General features: G+C 45.4%; 1 protein-coding gene and 1 long non-coding RNA gene across 14 annotated transcripts in view; one reads left to right on the forward strand and one right to left on the reverse strand.

Annotated features, from left to right (window-relative positions):
• LOC116430473 (uncharacterized) overlaps positions 1-12,117 on the forward strand; it is a 36,736-nt gene that overhangs the window by 22,885 nt on the left and 1,734 nt on the right. For 11 of the 13 annotated variants that reach the window (XR_012998986.1, XR_012998991.1, XR_012998992.1 and 8 more), the window contains 2 exons: positions 24-7,673; positions 7,780-8,889. The exons of 1 other annotated variant lie outside the window; for it this stretch is intronic. This is a non-coding gene — a long non-coding RNA (uncharacterized LOC116430473). Of the gene's footprint in view, positions 1-23; positions 7,674-7,779; positions 8,890-12,117 lie in introns of those variants that run through there. One more of the 13 variants, XR_012998983.1, reaches the window with a different exon arrangement.
• Positions 1-12,117, reverse strand: part of LOC116430470 (uncharacterized) — a 30,951-nt gene that overhangs the window by 17,395 nt on the left and 1,439 nt on the right. The gene's annotated exons all lie outside the window — the stretch shown is intronic.

Consider the following 12,117-nt stretch of genomic DNA (forward strand, 5'->3'; position numbering starts at 1 on the left):
AAAATACCTAATCGTATCCGCAGTCTCGTAGATGGAAAATGGATCGTGCTCGCACTCGGGAACCAAGCGGCGCCATTAGAACATGGATCTGAAACGGACCGTGGTAACACACGTTTCTTTCTGCGCTCGCGCGACTAAAGCGCGTGCCCGATGATTTCGCGGCCGACCTGCGGCTTATGTTGCACTTTCTACCGGGCACGAAGCTGTCCGCCAGAAAATCGACGAGGGACTTTCTAAGAAAATGGCACCGCTGTCGATGTCTCTTGGAAACTGTTGCCTATCCGAGTCTCCGACACTTTGAGTAACTAATAGATCCTATAGAAAGTCTTCGCGGATCGTTACTGCATTTATTTCACTTAATATTTCGTTCTCTATAAGGTCTGTGTAATCGAAAGTGCGGTTTCGAAGAACATTAGCGATTTCGTTGCGATAACAGTCGCTAATTAAGCAACGACGCGTCAGCAACGAGCGAGACGCGCGAGTGTCTTGAATGGAAAGATTGGTTCTTCAAAATTCTATCTACTCTTGTCAAGAGACATCGTATTTTACCTCAACATTTTGTTTCTTAAATCGTTAAAGTCGCTGTGTCTACACAATGAAAGTTAAACTACAGAGTAACGCGAAGCCAACAATCAGATTTGCTCATAATCAGATCGAAATAGTGGATCGATTGCAAATTCTCTTAGTCATCAAGGAAAAAGAAAAAAATTCTACCGATGGCGTCTATTTCGTGATGGGAAAATGAGACTACCAAAGCAGATAGTGTCGTTGACAATGGACCAGAAAGGAGAATGAAGAAGAAAGTCGCGTCCCCGCGTAGTAAACCCGAGAAACTCCGCGTCCCACGTTTTTCCCCGATCACAATGCGATAATCGGACGCTGAATGCTCGCGCGTTGCAAGATCTTCTTAACCTTGACGTACACCTATGCCTCCCGCTGCATTCTTCCCGGCGTACGCACGCTACACGCGATGAACGTTGACGACACCGCGTTTCGTTGTTTCGTTCGATCGACCGACCGATCAAGGCATTCCACGTCGAAGCCGATTTTACTCGTGGCTGAAAATTGATCGATCATCGATAAGATTTCAAGGCTTCCCACGAAACGCGCGATTTCCTTTCGTTTTCCACCTACTTTCCTGCCCGTTGCTAAATGAAGTTGCGTTACGAGTTTAATACGTGCGCTTATGGGAGCTTGGAGATTGTTCTGGGAGCATTTCGAAAGAACTTTTAATCGTAGTTCACGATTAAAACGATTTTCTGCTCGTCAGGGATTCAATCTTTTTTAAATAAGGACACTTTGTAGATACAAGATTTAATAGATTTCAATCTCTAATGTATCACGGCACTGCCGGCTTTCCCTAGAATCCGTGGCATTGAAAACGCCCCTAGACGCCGCGAAATCAACCGTGTTTCCGGTGGAATTGATCAACAGACGTGCGCAGCTGTATGCAGGATAGTCCACGCGACTCTTACAAGCGTGTATCGGCGATCTAATTGCGCTTGCCCCGAGCGATTAGAAAGAACCGTCTCGGGAAGCAAATAAACGATCCAGAGAGTACATTTTTAAGGCGATCCAGCTTTTATAATTGCAACGGTGCGCGTCTATTCAACAATTTCTCTAATACTTTGTGAAAAAGAGTTTTTAAAGTATCCAAAATCTTCAGCAAAGCGAGCTAAATTCGAGCTTGAACTCTTAAATGCTTCTTCATTGCATACAATTTCGTTTCGTCGCCCCAATTGCACACAATTCTTTATCCTGAGCTTCTTATATATATAATTTGGTTTATCCAGCCTTAATCATTCACACTTTTCCTTCACGATTCGTACCACTTATTGTACTTTATCTATTGCAACATTCAAACTTCTAATACTACTAATAATAATTCTAACAGCAATGTCTCTTTCTAACAATAATTCTTACAGTTAATATCTTTCGTTCCTCTAATTCTACATCTACATCTACTCCCTACTCCTACTGTCACTCTATCTCCCCTCGTCTCTTTTTTATTTCAACCCCTTTTTCAACCCTCCTATCTTTCTATCATTCACTGCATCCTCTAGTCTTGCCTATCCCTCGATCTCTCTACGATCTCTAATTAAGTACTCCAAATTGCCAGAACCTCCTCCACACGAGGATTTTCTTTCGTTCCCTTCCTCGCAAAATTTATTCCATATTTCCTAGAGTTCTCACTTTACTCGCAAATCATGAATCAATCCGTGTGTCCCGGGTCATCAGGTTAATCGTCGGTCAAGCGGTCGAAAAACGGCGAATGGCCCGTCTAGGTCGCTCGAGTCTGCTTTCACGTGGTTGCGTTTCGCCACCAACGCGAAGCTCGCGTTCGCCTCGAGCGCGGGAACGTCGTCCTGCCTCCGCGCGATTTCTTTGACATAGAAAGGAAAACGCGACTGAATGGGAATCGCGAGGTGGCTGGAAAGAGTGTTCCCCGTCCCCCCTTCGCGGCCGGGAGCCGATTGTTGCCGGGACCAACGATTTTTAGCGAACGTCCGGGGATCCTCGCCCGTCCGCGCGACACGCGGTGAAACGATCCCGCGGTAATTTGTGGAGAAACCCGGCATCGCGATGAAAGTGCGTTAATTGGCCCGAGAATATCTTACTTTTGCTTTTAATTCTTTTATTCCGTCATTTGAATATTCGTATCACCGCGCGGCTCGCGTTCCTCGACGCCGGCCGGCGAGCAGTTACGCGAATACCGGATGGTTCGTGAGCAATAACCGAGGATCATCTTCATTTTAACCGCCGCAATAATATTCTTCATAGAAGACTCGAGTGAATACGTGGTTAATAGATCAAGCATTGAAGAGAACCGTCCGGCAGGAAGCAAATTAGACCTGTGGCAATTAAAGTCCCTTAGGGAGGCGCGAGCGGATTAACTCGCGCGATCGAAGGATACGGGGAGAATGTACAGAAACCCGATACAAGCGAGTTTGAACGGACAATTTCCCGGATGATTTATGTACTTGTGTCGCAGTCGGCGCAATGTTCCGCGCAATGTTAACAACCTTGCGTATACGATAAAGCGCGAAATATGTAAGCGTGGGCGGCCACACGTACCGCCGCCATACGTCAACGCGTAGGTCGATAATCGAACGCGGAGGTCCCTTTTAAAAGTCAACTAAGATACGATCTTGACATAAATCGGGGAATGTCGCGCTCGAGACGACGGAGAAAAAATGGCCACTTCTTGAAAAAAAGAGAGGAACATGGAGTGTAAGAATTCGAGCAGAAAATTTCGGAAAAATTCACGGAGCTCGTCGAGCGACGTGCTTTGTATTTCCTATTATTTTAAATGATTAGAAAGCGTAGATAATTGCAGAAATATAATAAAGGTACTTTCGATATACCCGCTAAAGGAGTACGGACACCTTAATTGTGGCAATTAGAAAATTTTCCATTATCTCATTCGCAAATAGAAGAACGCCGACAGCTTAACGCGCAGATCCAAGAAAGTAATTAGAGGAGCAACACTTTCAATTCTCCCGGATCACCGATCTCCGGTTTACGTAAGCCGAGACAGTTCCACTCGATACAAAACGAGCCATAAATTAATCGAATCCGCGGCTAGAAGGAGATTTGCATCGCGAATTAATTTGCCGGGCGTGTATCCAGCACTTTTCGTCCCCCGCCCGGCACGACCGGTAAGCGGACGCACGGATTTCTAGAGAAAAAAGTGCACCCGTGCCGAGTTCAATGTCCTGCGAGTCGAAAGCGTTAATTGAGCGCGCCTTATCCGCAACAGATTCGTAAGAAAAGTCACCGTTCACCGGCGAAACTAGTTCCTAAATAACATTTCAGTTTCGCGAACCGCGGGGATAGGTAAAACGCCGACAACTTTCATTCCGATTTTTCAACACCCTTACGCACTGAACCGGCCGTCGAGTTTCCACGGCGCGGATAGAAATTTCTGCGCACGTCGATCACGACGGGGAGCGCTAATTCACAGGGTCGACGGATGATCGTGCAAATCGGCGATCTTGCACGCTGATTTGTCAAACCGCTAATCATACGATCTCCCGTTAATATCGTTTCCTTCGATTTCGTGGACTCCTGGCACGCATTATTAACCTTGGACGTTGATGAAATCAATTTTAATGTGTTTCTATAAACGATACCTCCATTAGAATATCATTTTTACGATCGATGTGATCGAGTTTCTAGACGTACCGTGGAGATGTTTATCTATTAATCGAGCCATTCGTTTCACAGAGCGATTTCCTTTGCGAAATGAAACGTGGAAGAACTTACAGGGAAATTAGATTGTACGAATTATTAGAAAATAGGAGTCGTATGTTTCTGCTGGAAGTACTGATTGAGCTTTAAATTGAATAATGGATTGGAAAGATGGTTTTTAGCTGGGATATTTGGAAGCGTTCGCGGAACGGAGTTGATCACTTTGACTGGTGAACGTCTCGATTAAAAAGGTTAGCAGACAAAGCAGTCCTCGCCGGTTCCACGTCTCTATTATTCGGTTTACTAGGCTCGTCCCTCGACTTCCCGACAATTTACCCTGGCGCAATGTAAAACGAAGTGTCCCGTTATTCCGTGGAATGTAATTTCGTACGTCCAACGGGGGAACGGCTAGGGATGTAATTTCTCAGTTGTTTCTAGCATTCCTCTTTCTCGCGTAATCACCTGTTATGTCTATTCGGGAATCACGCGGCCGGAAACCCGTGTAGCTCTCCGGTTTTCCAGGAAAACTTCAATTCCCCATCTTCGGTAATCTGCTAGTGAAATCTTCCTTCGCTTGCAAACCACATATTGCTCTTTTAGGGTTAATTAAATAATTAGTCGTTCTTTAATGCCTGGCAATTTTCCGCTTAACTTTTCTTGTAGTCTTTTCTTAAGCAATTTCATGGATGTTTAGAGGTTCTAATGGTTCGAACTCATAAGTTACAGTTCACAGTATCCCTGAACGTTAAGTAGGAAAATATATGTCTTTGACGATAATATCTATAACATTTAATTAATAATTATTCAACAGTAAATATCTATAATTCGAATGTAACGTCTACAGAATGTAAGGTGCAGAAATAATTACAGTAGAAGAGATATTTAGTCACTCTTAATTAAACGCAACAGCATATGCGTCAATGTTATGTATATTATTGTACTTCGCGGTATTTTTCATATTATCTTTTGTTTCATATTGACACGTTATTATCAAGCAAATGTTCCACGAATTCGCTGAGCGAGAAGAGGAAACAACGGGGAATCCGATCTGTACAACAATAGCCCGTGTAAAACACGTACGTGCCGTCGCAAGGACGCGTCGGCTGTTCCTTTATAATTCGTGGCCTGAATCGATCTTCCGGTTATGTCACGATTTCTTCAATGGAGGCGCAATTATACCTCGTCGCCGCAATTCCGCCGGTCGTTGTCGACACAATAAATACATGCTCGCACGAGTTACGCCGGTGCAATCGACTTGTGCAATGTTCTGGATCCCCCTGTCTTTAACCCATTTTTGTTCGCATCGACCAACGGAATCGCTGTCACTTTCTAAAACAATGCCTATACTCCTATAGGACATATTTCAACAGCTCCCAGCGAGTTGACTGAAACCCAAATCACTTCGAAGGACTCCGTATTGAAACATTTTATCATTGACGAACAATCGCGAGATCTAAAGTATGATTACTTAACGTTTAGACTTTCAAAGATCAATAATTAGTACCCGAGGATTTCATAATCATGTTTTCTTGCAACAGAATTCAACATTTTTCTTAGGGTTGCTATTCAGAAAAAATTATACTTTGATATAATACAGCTATTAAGAAGCCTATCAACAGGTGGCTAAAGTGCTAACAAATTCGAAACAGTTGATTCATCGCACCGCCATAAGAAAAGTGTGCAAACCACAAGGTTCCTTCTAATGAGACGTCGTTCCAATTACACCACAAATTTCTTCTGAGCAATGTTTACCACGAGAGACGTGCTCGTTGCAGCGTGACGGGAACTTCCGCGTTTTTCGATTGCCCAACGAAATTCGAAACAACGATGCGACGACGCCATGTTTCGCCACACGCCGAAACGACCCTGCCGCCCGGCTGATTATTCCGGCATCGAACATTCTTGCATCGGCAACGGAATCGCTGGCCCACGCGCGAGAACGGCGATTTATTAAAACGATTTCGCGGCTGGTCGATAAATAGGCGACACGACTCCACCGGGAGGCCACCGTTTAATGGACGATGGTGTTTGAATAGCTAGACAAGCGGTTTGCGCAACAATGAAAGTAGCAGGGTAAAGGTTTCTCGCGGAAAACGGCATTCCGCTCGTTCCTCGAATAAGTCTGGTGCAATGCGTCTGTATCAATCGCGATGTTGTCCGATTGAAAATTACGAGCGCTCCCAATCGATTTTTTAACCGACGCAACGCTCGATATGGACCAGCTAATCCGTGCGTTAGATCGATCGAGATTACCGCGCGATCGGTCGCAGATTAAATAGGTTTCAGATACGCGAAGATTAAGTTACTTTGATCCTAGAGCTGCGCAATGAACTTTCGAGTATCGTAAACAAGCCGTAAGTAAACACGATCACTCTCTGAATATTATAGATACAGTTGAATACAATGGACTTTTGAATAATGTTCCTAGATTGTAGATTAATACAACGGCTCTCTTAACGTCTACACGCTTATTCCTAGCGAATTCGATACCACTGATCTCGATGAATTAACTTCCCGGCGAATCTGCATTATTAATCTTCATTTGCGTTCAATGGTATTTTCATACGATCTCCATATAATTGTCAATTTTAATATCAAAACGATCTGTGTCCGAGAGTCCTCTAAACTCTTGGAGACAATATCATGCGCTTCATTAATATTCTCCAAAAAAGCCTCGCACGTTATAATTTCTACAAACACCCGGTAGATCGCCCGGTGTCACATCTAGCGCAATCGGATCCGTTCTGCGGCGAATACCAACGATTTTCGACACGCGATTTCAAATATCCGTCACGAGGCTCGTAGCCTCTGTCGCAAAGAGCAAATTCGTTTCACCGTGATCCGTTTGTCGATCAACGACACCGAAAGCAAATCGGGCAACTCGTCGAATCACGTTCGCGGACGTTCCCGTGTAACAGTACCGATCGCGAAAAAATGAGGAAAATAGAGGATAGAGAAGATTGGGTAGCGGACGGAGCGCCGGTGATCGATTAAGTCCGAATTGCACAGGCGATCCAGTCACGCCATCATCGCGGAATGAGTCGCGATCCGTTGAGCATTATCCGGTGCCGTGTTGCGTGACTGCCGGCGTGAATGCTGACGAGCACTGGACCATCGAAAACCAAGGCTCCCGTTCTCAGGATTCAAGGTTTTTAGATGTGCACGTGTGAACCGGCGTTCCTTTGTCTCGCTGTGGAAACCTGGTCTTTTTACTGGCGCGCGGGCAAAGTATCCGGCAATTGCGATTGTTGGTATCCGGCCCCTGATCTTCCTGGTTCCAGCTTTGTCTGAACCTTATCGCGGTCCCCCATCGATTTATTTCTTTCGCTTCTTCTTTTGCTCGCAGTGCCATTTTGTAAACAGTGCGCGCTGATTACGGAGGTTCGGCTCGAAGCCGGTCTTAACCTGGAGGAATGTATCTAACGGAGCTGCCGGATGAATCGGAATGATTCCTGATCTCCTTCTTCGGGATTACTAAAAAGGTACGGATGCTTTGAGTAATGACTAAATAAATTAATTCGGTGATACACAAACTGCGATGTAGGTCGGCTGAGATGTTAATAAACGCGCTGTTTGTGGTTTCCGCAGAGGAAAATTGAAAAGATGATTGACAAACAACCGAAGCGAAAGAAGAGATATTGCCGCAGCGTGCTCCGGAGACGAAATAAGAAGACTCACGATAGCAAACGGAACGACAACTCATCTGAATCGGCCAGCGCAAGAAATATCAGCTGTCGTCATTCTCGGATGATTACACAGGATCTCATCCCAGTGACCTACAATAAAACTGCAACACGCGAACGCGCGTATTACGGAGATTTAATGAAAACAAATACTGCGGATCGCGTTTCTACGCGATCGACGGCGTAACAGCGAAAAGAGGAATCGTGAAGGAAACGGAATACGTGGGTGTCGCGCCGCGTCGGTCAAAGTGTTAAGTAATCCCCAAAGGATCAAGCCAAGCCGATCGAGGCCGAAGGTTGCGAGAATGGGAAAAAAGATGCCAGTGGATGTTACGAAAGGGAAACGGGCACAGAGGTCGACGGGATTCCTGCGCCGAATAAGCTCGAAAGAAGGGGACATTTCGCGACGAGACGTTCACGGCGCTAGGCCGACGACACAGCGTTCGAATGACGCGCGTCGTGACGATCGTCGTTTCGTGCGATATAGGTGGCCAGCTGTTTCGCCTGCGTACGGAAGAACCTCGACTATCCGACTTCAAACTCCGCACTTGGAAGCTTTTCGACGAAGTCTTTTGAATCTTAACGATAATTCACACATAAGTTCAGCAGTAATTGAATATCATGTCACCGATGACTCCCAACCAAATATCACTATAATTCATTGTATTAAACGATGATTATTTGAAAACATTCGTAAATAATCTAATGCGGTGACATTCAGCTAGACGAGCATGCAACAATTATAATATAATTCAATGATTTAATATTATATTTCTTCTATTTTCTGTATTTTATTCTCTAAAATCATGCAGTATTCGACGTGTTAAAGATTCAACTTTGTAATTCTACCGTGTAGAATTAATTACTGTGACTGAGTCAGCTCTCGAGCGCGAAAGGTTAAGATTGAACGATCCAGACGGTGGAAAATAGTGACTCCGGTATATCGTATGAATAACTAACGACAAAGAAACAAATGCGCACCGCAATTTGGAAACAATGCAGTTCCAACACTCGTGTGACCCGGCCTATTTACCTTTATAAAAATCAGAGCAAGGTTCGCTATTGCCAACGTGCTCTCCAGCATAAACACTTGGAAACGGAGCTGACGCTGATCGTGTCAGCTCCCGTGTGTCCCCAACCTTAAGCGTTATCCTCCAGCAAGGCGTTCGTTCGGGAAAGGTGTGTAATCGTTCACCTGGCTGGGAGGAGATGGTGCAAGTAACATAACTGTACGGTCCGTCCGATGCCGGCAAAGGGGGAGCGAGCCGGCATTTTTATTCTAATGCGCGCGAGAACACGCACCGGCTGCGTTCGCCAAGGTAAACGCGCTCCGGAGGCTCCAGCTCCTGGAAATAACAGAGCGGCGTACGTCATGCGGCCAGCCGTTGCCTCGTGTACACATGATCGAGTAATATTCCAATGATTTCACGCGAGCCGTATCACGGTGATTGCTAAACTAACTCTTTGTCCGAGTTAAACATACGGAATTACCGTTTCAGCTGTTACTTTCTTGGCACACATACGAACGCAGCGCAGTGTTTAAAACAGGTTGTTCCGCCGTGCAGATTGATAACGAAATCTTTTAGGGATTAGAAAGGGAACTAACGTTTTCATACGAAGACATTTTGTATCTTCATCCGATCTCTAAGCCTTAACGAACCTACGACGATGATGAAGCGTTACTAAATGCTCGAGGAAATATCACATCATACGCGTTCCAGGAAGAGGAACATACAGGGTGTCGCAGAGTTACCACACTTTGAAAATAAGAGAATTAAATTCAGCATTTCGCCAGCTAATAATGACGCAGAAGACAATGACGAACTACCTACTTCAGTTACAAATCAGACACTTCCAACCCAATGAACGCGCAATGTTGCTTCGGTAATACAATATGAAAATTCATAAAGAAGATTATTAAGAAAATCGTTAGCAGAAGCTGCAGTATCGGACGAAGTCCCAACTCGCTCGAACGAAGCCAAACGCCGAGCGGACTCTCCTTGGCAGTCGAACGGGCAGGAAAGTTCTCGTTGGAGGAGAACGATCTAGCGGTTTTTCCTGGGGATCCCAAATAAAGGAGGCGTAGGAAAGCGGCGCGCAACGAAATCCCGGTACTTTTTAAGAGAAAAGCCTCGGGTCGCCCCGCGACAACGCGGATTCCCTTAAAGGAGAGCGCGATCGCACGGGATCGCGGCTCGCGAACGCTAAACGCGAGGCTTGTCGAGTCAACGCGCTGAAAATGGGCGCGGCTCGGAATGTCGATCGTTCCGTGGATGACGGAGGCTAGACCGAGGCGAGCCCAGGGCCGCGGGCCGAAACGAAGAGATCCCAGGCGAAATTCCATGTCCACCGGCAGCCATCCGTTGCACAGCGAAAATCTGAAATTTCCAGCCCGACCGGGTTAACTCCGGGTGAATTCCGATCGAACGAACACGAACGGCGCGCGATCCGCTCCGACAGAAAAGTCATCGAACAGGAATCGCGGTTGGTTTATGAATTTCCAACGAAACGAGCGGCGTCGAGGAGCGGACGATCGTTTTGATCCGCGATAGAATTTTTATTGTATGCAGATCTCAAGGAAGAATTCTGCGTCGAATTTCATGTGCGTCTTGGAACTGCATGCATTACAGTTACTCGTCTAATTATAGACCTGAATGAATGCGCGTATATAGACGTAATTACATAAATATGGGAACACTTATTGCCGGAGAGAAAGAACGCTTTTCAACGGAAAATCGCTTCTGATCGAACATTCGTCTTGATTCGTCTTCTGCGATGCAGCATGGACTGTAATGGAATTTCTGTTTCGCTCTTGGCCTCTCGAGATTGGAAAGATTTCTCGATGATTTTTGTGCTTATTAAATTAATATCGAATCGAGTTACCAAGAGTAAACACTGATTTACGCGTTGGAAAGTGTGTACCTCGAAACCAACACCTGTGTGATACCGTACTTTCTACGGTAGAATTGCGCCGCGCAATTCATCCTGCCCCGAGTATCGATAAACATTTCAGCCGAGTAAAACATTGGCCGCCGTTTAACAGCTGGACTTCAGTCGTGAATCTAGCGCGATCGCGCGGTTCAGGTCGTTCCATTCTTTTCGCTAAAGAAAAGAGTGACCGATAGAAAGCTCGAATCGGCGCGAGAATGGAACGTTAATGCAGAATGGAATTCGTGTCGCGGTAACGAAAAATACGATAAATTCAACGTGACGCTCCGAAGACTGAAAATATTATCAGCCCTTTGAGGATGAACATCAGCATATCGATATCAAGATTTCGTATTTAGAATACGAAGTCGCAAGGCAATAATTTAATTATTCAAACAACGTAGAATTAATCCGTGGTTTCCTCTGTTCCTATTATTCAGAAGTTCGACATATAATTTTACTCCGACGAATGTTTCGAAAGCTTCAAAAAATCTTCTAAACTAGCGGATTCTTATCGTCATTGACACTTCGGGTGCGAGGAATGTTTAAAGTATTCGAATCCTTCATCGGAGAAAACTGGATTATAAAAGAAAATACCGAGAATAACAATGACGGTTCTACGTGTTTCTAAAAAGGGAACAAGGGGAAGTTCCTATCAATATCTCTCGGGAATCGAGAGTATCGAATCGCTCCCATAACTCCCCCGATTGCCACGGAAGAACGGTACCATCCGCTGCAAACGCGGTACGGCTTCCTCGTGGAATATTTCACGAAAGATTCGTGAGAACCTCTTCCCACCGAACAGACTCCCAAGGCCCCCGCGGATGAACTTGACCTTCGACCCGAACGTTCACCTGTGACAAGGACGACGGAAGCCGGGGAGATTCCACTTCCGGTCTTGCCCGTCTAACGAGAACGAAGCCCTTTTTCTGAAGACCCTGAATTAATCGGCTTATTCCTTCGTTCGACGTTCGCCCCTTAACGCGCATTACTAGACCACCAGTATTTATGCGAATTCCCACCTTCACGGAATCCTGGATCGTCGAAAAATTCCTTTCGGCGGTCAAAGCGATTCGCTGAATTAGGAAAAATATTTTGAACCTCAGCTTCGTTAGCAATTGGAATCTCCGGTTCGTTTCGAATTGCAGTTCTGTGGAGGATAGAATCTTTAAACGACTGTTTTCGATTCACGCGAATTTTCGACGAGTCGAATAATTGCAATCGCTGCGTTGAATATGTAAAAAGTTTGATTTAATCTGTTCAGCATTCTTGGAACTCGTGGAACAAGGCGAGAACGTCATAAGCGGCGCAGAAG

Source organism: Nomia melanderi, chromosome 7, assembly GCF_051020985.1.
Source record: "Nomia melanderi isolate GNS246 chromosome 7, iyNomMela1, whole genome shotgun sequence".
NCBI lineage: Eukaryota > Metazoa > Arthropoda > Insecta > Hymenoptera > Halictidae > Nomia > Nomia melanderi.